The sequence below is a fragment of the Arachis ipaensis genome, chromosome B7 (assembly GCF_059453495.1).
Source record: "Arachis ipaensis isolate K30076 ecotype BB chromosome B7, ASM5945349v1, whole genome shotgun sequence".
Lineage (NCBI taxonomy): Eukaryota > Viridiplantae > Streptophyta > Magnoliopsida > Fabales > Fabaceae > Arachis > Arachis ipaensis.
The window spans coordinates 27,603,440-27,612,015 of record NC_142442.1 but is presented as its reverse complement, the minus strand read 5'-3'; the positions used below and the strand labels follow the sequence as shown (position 1 = coordinate 27,612,015).

The 8,576-nt window shown below is 37.4% G+C and overlaps 1 long non-coding RNA gene and 1 pseudogene across 1 annotated transcript; one reads left to right on the top strand and one right to left on the bottom strand.

The window, feature by feature from the left end:
* Positions 1 to 2,330: 2,330 nt before the first annotated feature.
* Positions 2,331 to 2,816, top strand: LOC148550660 (uncharacterized). Its single transcript, XR_015892194.1, has 3 exons — positions 2,331 to 2,457; positions 2,556 to 2,610; positions 2,692 to 2,816. It is a non-coding gene; the product is annotated as an uncharacterized LOC148550660 (long non-coding RNA).
* A 2,429-nt stretch (positions 2,817 to 5,245) lies between these two features.
* On the bottom strand, positions 5,246 to 7,702 carry LOC148550659 (uncharacterized; annotated as a pseudogene).
* Between the last annotated feature and the right edge of the window lie 874 nt (positions 7,703 to 8,576).

Here is an 8,576-nt window from a genome sequence, read left to right as displayed (position 1 = left end):
TTTTCTTATTCTTCTTTATGACATTATCTATATATCGTTTTCGATTCACGCTTTATCTTTTATTTGTCGATACGTGAGTGTTATGACTTCACAATTTTATTTTCACTCTTTTCAGGCTTTTCGTTAATACTCCCTTCAATTATATATATCTATGTATTAAAAATCCATCTTGAGAGTCGTACTACCTTATTATCGTTGACTTATGACTCGAGTATAATGATTTGAATATTATGGTCTTACATTATGGTATCAGAGCAGTTCGTCCTTGTGAGCCTGAGGGAAGGACTGCTTGTACTTTAATGCATATTCTGAGTCTGTGCCTGTGCTAGTTAGGGTATCTAGTTGATACGTCTATCATGAAGTTCATGGGTACCTTTGGTAATTTGAAGCACTTAACTTGAGATATTGAGACTGATCACTTTGATATCGCTTATTTGGTGTGGACAGGACTCGAATGGCGTCTCATGGACATGAGCGAGGTACTCGGCGATGAATTCCCAAGAACAAACTGATGAAGGAATGCCCGAGATAGGAATTTTGACAGTGGTATATGTGAGATCAGTGTGTTGGTTTTAGATTGTTGAGTAAAATACTTAGAGGCGAAAAGTTGGTTAGATGATTTGTTTAATTAGGCTTGAATTGATTGGAACTTGATGACTTAGAGTAGAGGGGGCTTGTAATTAGCATTGGTATAGTTTGAATTTGAATTGGAATGAAGATTTGTGAAAATGAGCACTTATGTAAAAATTGAAGAATGACTAATTCTTAGGCAATTGATATCATAGGTTTTGAATGATTAGGTAATATGAGTATGGAGATCAAGGATTTTTAGAAAGTTGTGATTGAGTCTTAGGATGAGCGTAAGCATTATTTCGGTCAAGTTGAGAAAGCTTAGAAGTGGGTCTAGGTTTGGTGAACCGATAGGGGAATATGACGTGAATGAATGATTAGATTCTTGGTGATTAATAATCAGAGTGACACGGCGAAAGCTTTCGGTAACGTCGACACAGGACAATTGCGATGAGAAGTAGTAAGGGTTATTAGGAATTTCTTAAGTTTTGAATACCTGAAAGGTTAGCAGATTAATGCAAATAATTAATTTCAGATAATTGGGTTTGATTGTGGTTACAAGATTAGATTGGTTTTGAGTAAGTTGTGGAGAGAATTATAGGCACAACTTGATTCTTGCTTAGATTGTAATGTATCTAATACTAGTTTTGGAAGATAGATTTGAAAAACGTTAAATTGAAACGTTGATGTGGTGTTTTTGAGTAAGTTGTGGAGAGAATTATAGGCACAACTTGATTCTTGCTTAGATTGTAATGTATCTAATACTAGTTTTGGAAGATAGATTTGAAAAACGTTAAATTGAAACGTTGATGTGGTGTTTTTGAGTAAGTTGTGGAGAGAATTATAGGCACAACTTGATTCTTGCTTAGATTGTAATGTATCTAATACTAGTTTTGGAAGATAGATTTGAAAAACGTTAAATTGAAACGTTGATGTGGTGTTGGGGGGATTTGAAGAGTTTGGGAGATTTTATAAATGGGAGGATGAAAGTATGAATGAGTGTGGCGTAGGTTGAGTTCGGTGTAAGTTAAGACGAGGTAAGTAAGAACGAGGAATGTAAATTGATGATTGAATTAATGATGAAGGAAGGTAGAATGAGTGGTACGAGAGCAGTTGAATTATATATTGATGAAGTGTGGAGTAAGAAGGAAATTGAATTGATATTGAAGGAAGATAAAATAAAAAGTGCAAGGCCAGTTGAAGTTGGAAGGACTTTTATTGGAAGTTTAACTAAGAATTATGTTTTCTTTTCGTAGACCAAATTTTGAGGACAAAATTTTAAATAAGGTGGGTAGGATGTAAAATACAGTCAAACCATAATTAATTAATTAAATATGACCGAATATAGTTGAAAAATTTAGAAATCGAAAATTGATAATTTAGACATGATATTTGGACTCAGTGAATTTTTTTGAGTCGGAATACATAGTTTTCTGCGTAAAAACGCGCAGTGATAATTTGACTGGAAGTACCGATTGAGATATGTCCAGTATTACAGTTGAGAAAAATAATTATAAGTGAATAAGGTTAAGAAATTAGAATTTTATAATTTGGGAAGATAGAAATATTTAAAATACGATTTAAAACTCTAATCTTAAAGGTTTTGGCCCAAAATTAGGCCAACGGGCTAAACTGATTGGATCGGGCCCAAGTTGGGCCCAAGCCCAACTACATAAGCCCTAATTAATGAGCTTCAACTCATTTTCACCCTCCAAAGAGAGAGAGAGAGAGAGCCGTGGATGTGAGAAGAGAAGAGAGGAGTGAGGGTTTCACTATTCACCCTCCACTTCAAATCACCATAACTTTCTCTACGGAGTTTCAATCGACAAGCTGTTTACGGCCACATGTCGCTCTTCTTGCCCTTTTCGATTCTATTTAGGTATTGTGGTAAGTATTTTTTTTTGTCCTCCGCCTAGTTTTCATTTTTCCCTTGAATTCGAATTTAGTTATGGGTGTTGAGTAATTTTATGATTTTGGTTATTTAGAGGTGCTTTAGTATGAGCTATTGATGGATTTCATCAACCAATTCCATGGGTTAAGGTAAGAATTTCTCAAACCCTAGTGATTTATCAATTTTATGAACCTTATGTTGATTACAAGTGTGAAAATTGGTTATGTTAGAGTATTAGGTGATCTTGGTGCACAATTGGGAGATTGATCTTGCTTGTGGGGTTTTGGTGAGGCTTGGAGCTAAAGTTTGGAGGAGATTTTCAAAGAAGAGGCTCAATTGTTTTGACTCCAAGAGGTACGATTTAACTTTTATTTAAGTATCGTGTGGTGTCATGTGAATTCCTAGGTTAGATGCCCTTAGGATTAGGTTTGAATTGTGTGCCTTGATTGGAGTTGATGTCTATAGAAATTATGATGTGGAAATTAATGATTTGGAATGAGTTTTGTATGAATGGGTATGTTTGGTATGTTGTGGAATTGAGGAATTGGATAATGATGATATTTGTTGAATTGCTTATGTTAAATTGAATTGATATTGGGCTTGAGGCCGTGAACTTTGGGCCGGAGGCCGAAAAAGGTAAGAAAGGTGAGTTGATTGTGTGTATTGTGTGAATAAAAGGAATGATTGTTGAATAATGAGGATTTAGAAATTTAGGTGTAGAATGTGATGAAATTGGGTTGAATTATGTAGATGAGATGGTTTGAATTTGGTTGAATGTAAATAGGAGAATTTGTTGGTTTCGGGTCAATTTGATAGATGAAAATGAATTTGGCTTGTGAACCTTGAAAAAATTGGTGATTTCTATTTTTATTTAAGTAAAAACCGATTTTTGACCGAATTCGGCAGTCCGTAACTCGGTTTTCGGAGTTGGGAATTCCTCAAAACTGAATTTTTATGAAAGTTCATTCAACGATCTTTCCAACGGTTTAAGAATGGTTGAAAAAGGAATTTTGTAGAAAAAGTTCTGAAGCTTTGAAAATTGGGTGCAAAAACTGATTTTTGTCACTTAACAGCTTTTACCTTTTCTGCAAGACTCGCGTACGCGGAGGTGCCACATGACGTGGGCACTGGACTCTGTCAAGTGGCTTTGCGTACGTGGAAGAAGGCATGCGTATGCAGGAGTGCCAAAATTGAAAGCTCGCGTACGCAGAAGGTGGTACGTGATGCGAGCAAACGTTGCTGTTTTCACCCCTCACGTACGCGGCTAAAGCTCGCGTACGCGACACACCCAGTTTTCATTTCTTGCATACGCGAGCCACCTGCATGCGTATGCGAAACCCTTAGAGCTTAGAGAAATGTATTTTTATGTATTTTAACCATTCTTTTGGCCTCCTACACCTTTATGAATTCCGATACAAGTCTAGAGCCGGTGAATTAGAGTTTGAAAAGGTTGGGAATTAAAATTTATGAGCTAAGTTAGTAAAGTTAGAATAATTGATTAATTAAGTCTGAAGGGAATGCTTTAGTATAATGAGAGATGACGATAAATTGATTATGATTGAGGATAATTAGAGGGGTTATGATAATGAGAGATGACGGAGATCGATTACGAGTAAGCATGATGATGAATGGTTGATGATAAATGAGTTAAATTGGGGATTGAGTATGATTTAAGATGAGAATGATGATGAGAGTGACTATAGTTAAGAAAATAATATTGAATATGATTCTGATTGTGATATACCTGCCTAGGTAGATGCAGTGGAGTGATTCTGCTTGCTCTGGGTTTGGTTTGGTGATGAAAGTGATTATGATTATAAAAGTGATATTGAATATGATTATGATTTTGATATTCCGGCCTGGGTAGATGCAATGGAGTTATTCCACTTGCTCCAGGTTTGGTTTGAGACTCTTGGGGTAGATGCAGTAGTTAGCCCCCACTTGCTCCCAATCGAGGATGACTTGAGGTTTGAGAAATTATCTGAGTTTCGGATATCCTTGGGTAGATGCAGTGGGTCGGCTCCACTTGCTCCAGGTTGAGATTCGAGATTCTGTTGACCTTGTGTCATAAGTGTGGCCGGCCACTTAGACCTTTCTAGATGAGTTCTCCCATGGATATTTTTATTTTGAATGATTATGATTTTGAGCTTGGGGGATGCGCACTCGCAGGGACTGTCCAATGGTTAGCAACCAGGACATGTCGGGTTGGCTATGTAACCGACAAATGATATCATCGGCCATAGGACAGGCATTCATCATTTGCATATGTTTGACTTGCTTGGGTTTGCCTATTTGTTTTGGATTTCTAAATTATATATGCTATGTTACCTGATTATATGCTACTTGCTCTACTTGTACTTTAATTGTGTATTATTTGTCTGTATTACTTGTGTTTGTACAACTGAGAGGTCCCTCATGCTGGTGTCGGTTGACACTGAGGGCTGTTCTTGTTGAGATGAGTTGACGATATGATTGAGTAATAATGATGATTATTAAATGAGATAATTTGAGATCCCTGGGTAGACACAATGAAGTGATTTCACCTGCTCTAGGTAGAGAATGGGGTAACTTGAGCTCCCTAGGTAGACGCATCATATTTCAAGAAAACAAATTCAAACTCAATTCATTTTCAACGGATTAAACTCATTTTCAAAACTTTAAGGAAACAACTTCGAGAACCGTCCGTTTAGCAAAACCAACAATAATCCAGTCAAACAAACATTCATACCCAACTAAGACAACCAACAATACATAAGACTTCCACAATCACTAAAGATACATTTCTCACATCAGTATCCATATATAACAATTCCAATTTATAAAGTATAGTTTTCTGAAAAACTCCCCTACCTCGACAAGCCGAACCCAAAACCCAAACATGTCAACGAAACCCTTTTCTCTTGGCGCGCAATCCACGACAGCCGCAACCACAGCAACTCTAATCTCGGCACACAAGAACCAAAACTCAATCCTAAAGCATTAACGTTGCAAGGACCTTAGAAACATATAACAGAATAGCAACTATAGAGGTTCGGGACAAGGAACAGCTTACTGTACTTACAAATAAGCAAGAGAACAGAGCAGTGGCAGCTCCGATGACAACGCAGCAGCTTGATGTCGTATGCCACAGTCATAGAACTCAGCATGCAAGACCCAGAACTCGATCCCTATGACACCAAAACCTCATATCCTTAACAACTTAAAATAAAAAAACTGATTTCAAAGGTTCCGGAACGAAACACTTACCCAGACAAGGAAGAATGGTTGTACTGAACAGCGATAACTCCGATGGTGCTTTCGGTGATTACAGCCACGTTCTTGGGTAACTCAAACGGCGACGGAGCAGCTTCTAATGGCGACAAGAGCTTCGGCGACGGCGGCGGTTCTCCACAGCGGCTCCCTCTCGCACGCCCCCTCTTCTTCGTCAGCGACGACGGTGGGTTCCCCACGGCGGCTCTCTCTCTCTCTCTCTCTCTCTCTCTCTCTCACGTGTCAAGACGGTAGCGTTGGAAGCTCCTGCGATGGCGACGCGTGATAGCTCGACGGTGACGGTGACCTCTCCCTCTTGGCGCTGCTCTCTCTCTCTCTCCTCGTTTCTGACTTCCTAGCGGTGACACAACAGCGGGAACGGTGGCAGTGACACCCACCGGCGCCACCTCCCTTCCTTCCTCTTCTCTTCCTCTGCGGCCCCCTTCCTCGTTTCCCTTCCTTCTTTCTTTCTTTCAGCTGCTGTGCTAGGTTTTGTGTTTAGTGTGTGTGTATGGGTTAGAGTGGGGGAGGGTGAGTGAGTCAGTTAGGGTTTATGTTAGTAAAGGTAAATTAGGATTTGTGTTGTGTAATGAAATTAGGGGTTTTAGGGATATAAGATAAGGTAGTAATTTTGTTAACACCCTAACTATCAAAATGTCATGCTTCTGGCTGCGCCATTCTGATAGCTCGGATATTACAACGATTCTTATAATATTTAATACTAAAATATGAGCCTATTTAAAACTTTAGACCGTATAACCACTCCAAAATACTTTTTGTTAGGTAACATACATCCATACATACAATACAACTTACAAAACTCACAAAGAATATATATTTATATTAATAATTTTGACCAGCATTAACTAATACAATTCATATCCCTCTTACAGAATGTATAAGGATAAAGGAAAAGGAACAATAAATAATAACTAAAGAAATACAAAACATCACGACAACAACAATTAGGTAAACTCTTCGTGACTTCTGCGTCCATATCCTGAAAAGGAAAATTTGTAGGGGGGTGAGATCATCATCCTCGAAAGGGTTCTCAGTAGAGGGATTTTGAGAATTACTATAATAGGATACGTGAAGGTAAAACCGTTACAGTGATTAATAACTTCCATATGCATCTTTCCAAAACCAAAGGTTTAATATAAAAAATCCAAAAATCCTCTCTAAAAGAGAAAACTGTTAATTCCTCAAAAAATTAAACCCAAAAGCCTTTTTGAACGGTTTTCTTACACATTCTGAATGAACAAGCTGTTCCAAGCATAGGTTCATTACGTCTATGCTGAACCAGTTTAGTGTTTCATACTTTTCTAAACCAAAAACACAAAACCAAACACACTCTTCGGTCCATCTCATAATCAACCACGGCTCTAGGCCCAAACAATCCAAACAGCAGCCAATCCACCACAATACAACCAACTTTTCAGTCACAAACACAAATAAAAGGTTCAAGCACAATCAAGCAGTTACTTCAAGTAGAGCAATTAGCAATTAAACACAATTAATCACATAGGCAAACCAAGTACAATATGCACACCCAAACAATGTGACATAGATGCATATGATGAATGCCTGTCATAGTGGCTGATGAGTCTCATCTGTCGGTTATAAAGCCAACCCGATAAGTCCTGGTAGCTAACCATTGGACTGTCCCTCTGTCGTGCATCCCCAACTCGAGTTATTCACAATCATAATCATAATCACACAACACCCACACTGGTGTTTATCCACGGGGGTGAGCTCATCTGGAACTTTCACAGTGTCCGGCCACAGTTACGACATAGGGTCAGCAGAGTATCGAGTCTCAACCTAGAGCACGTGGTGGCTAGCCACTGCTTTTATCTAGGAAAACTCGTATCTCAGATAATTGGAAGTGCAACAATCACTTTATCAACTCAATAATCATCCATATTCATACTCAGCCATCCGGCTCATAACATATTCCACAATCAGCCATAATTCATTATCATATACAGCCATTTCGCCCTATAACATATTCCACAATTAGCCATAATTCATTATCATATACAGCCATTCCGGCTCATAACATAATAGCACTTCCACCATCCAACATCATCAAACATATAATCATCATTCAAGCCATAAATCACTTTTTCTCAAATCACTTTACTTTGAAATTGAAATCAATTCTTTCCAGCCTTAACTTTAAAAACCACATTTCTCAAATCACTTCTAGCTTATAAGCAATCCTTCTCAAAGAAATTTCCTCTTTCAAAACCAGCCACATTTTCGCAACATCTTTCTAAAACTTCCAAACGATTCAACAACTAGGCCAAATTAAGAATCTCTTTTGAAAGATTCAAAAATCAGTCATCCTAAAGCAGAATTTGGTCATAGAAATTTCTCAGCAGAGTCTCAAAACTTTAGGGGAGGACAACCTATCTCAATTTCTCAAAAATTCATTGAAACTCTTAAAATCATAGATTCTTAGTTTAAGTAAATAGAAACTGAATTTATTATAAAACCGAATTATATAAAGTCACAAGTCCCAACCCAATCCAAAACCAATTCACTTGAAACGGAACCAGTCCATTTGAATCAGAACCACTTTTAGGTTCCTTCTTGAAACTAATTCTCTGACTTCTTCCAAAATATCACAAATGTAATTATTCAATCAAAAGTCCAATTTCCTTTAAAATCACTAAAAGCTCCTCTGAACGAAATTCTTAAGTCTAACTAAAAGCATAAGCCCTTTTTATATTAAAAAATCAATATTAGAACATAATACTTTCCTTCAGTGATTCAAAATGGTAAAATAATTCCTTTCTAAATAAATCGAACTCAAGACATATAGTTTACTTAAATAAATTAAACTCGAAAATATAACTATTTT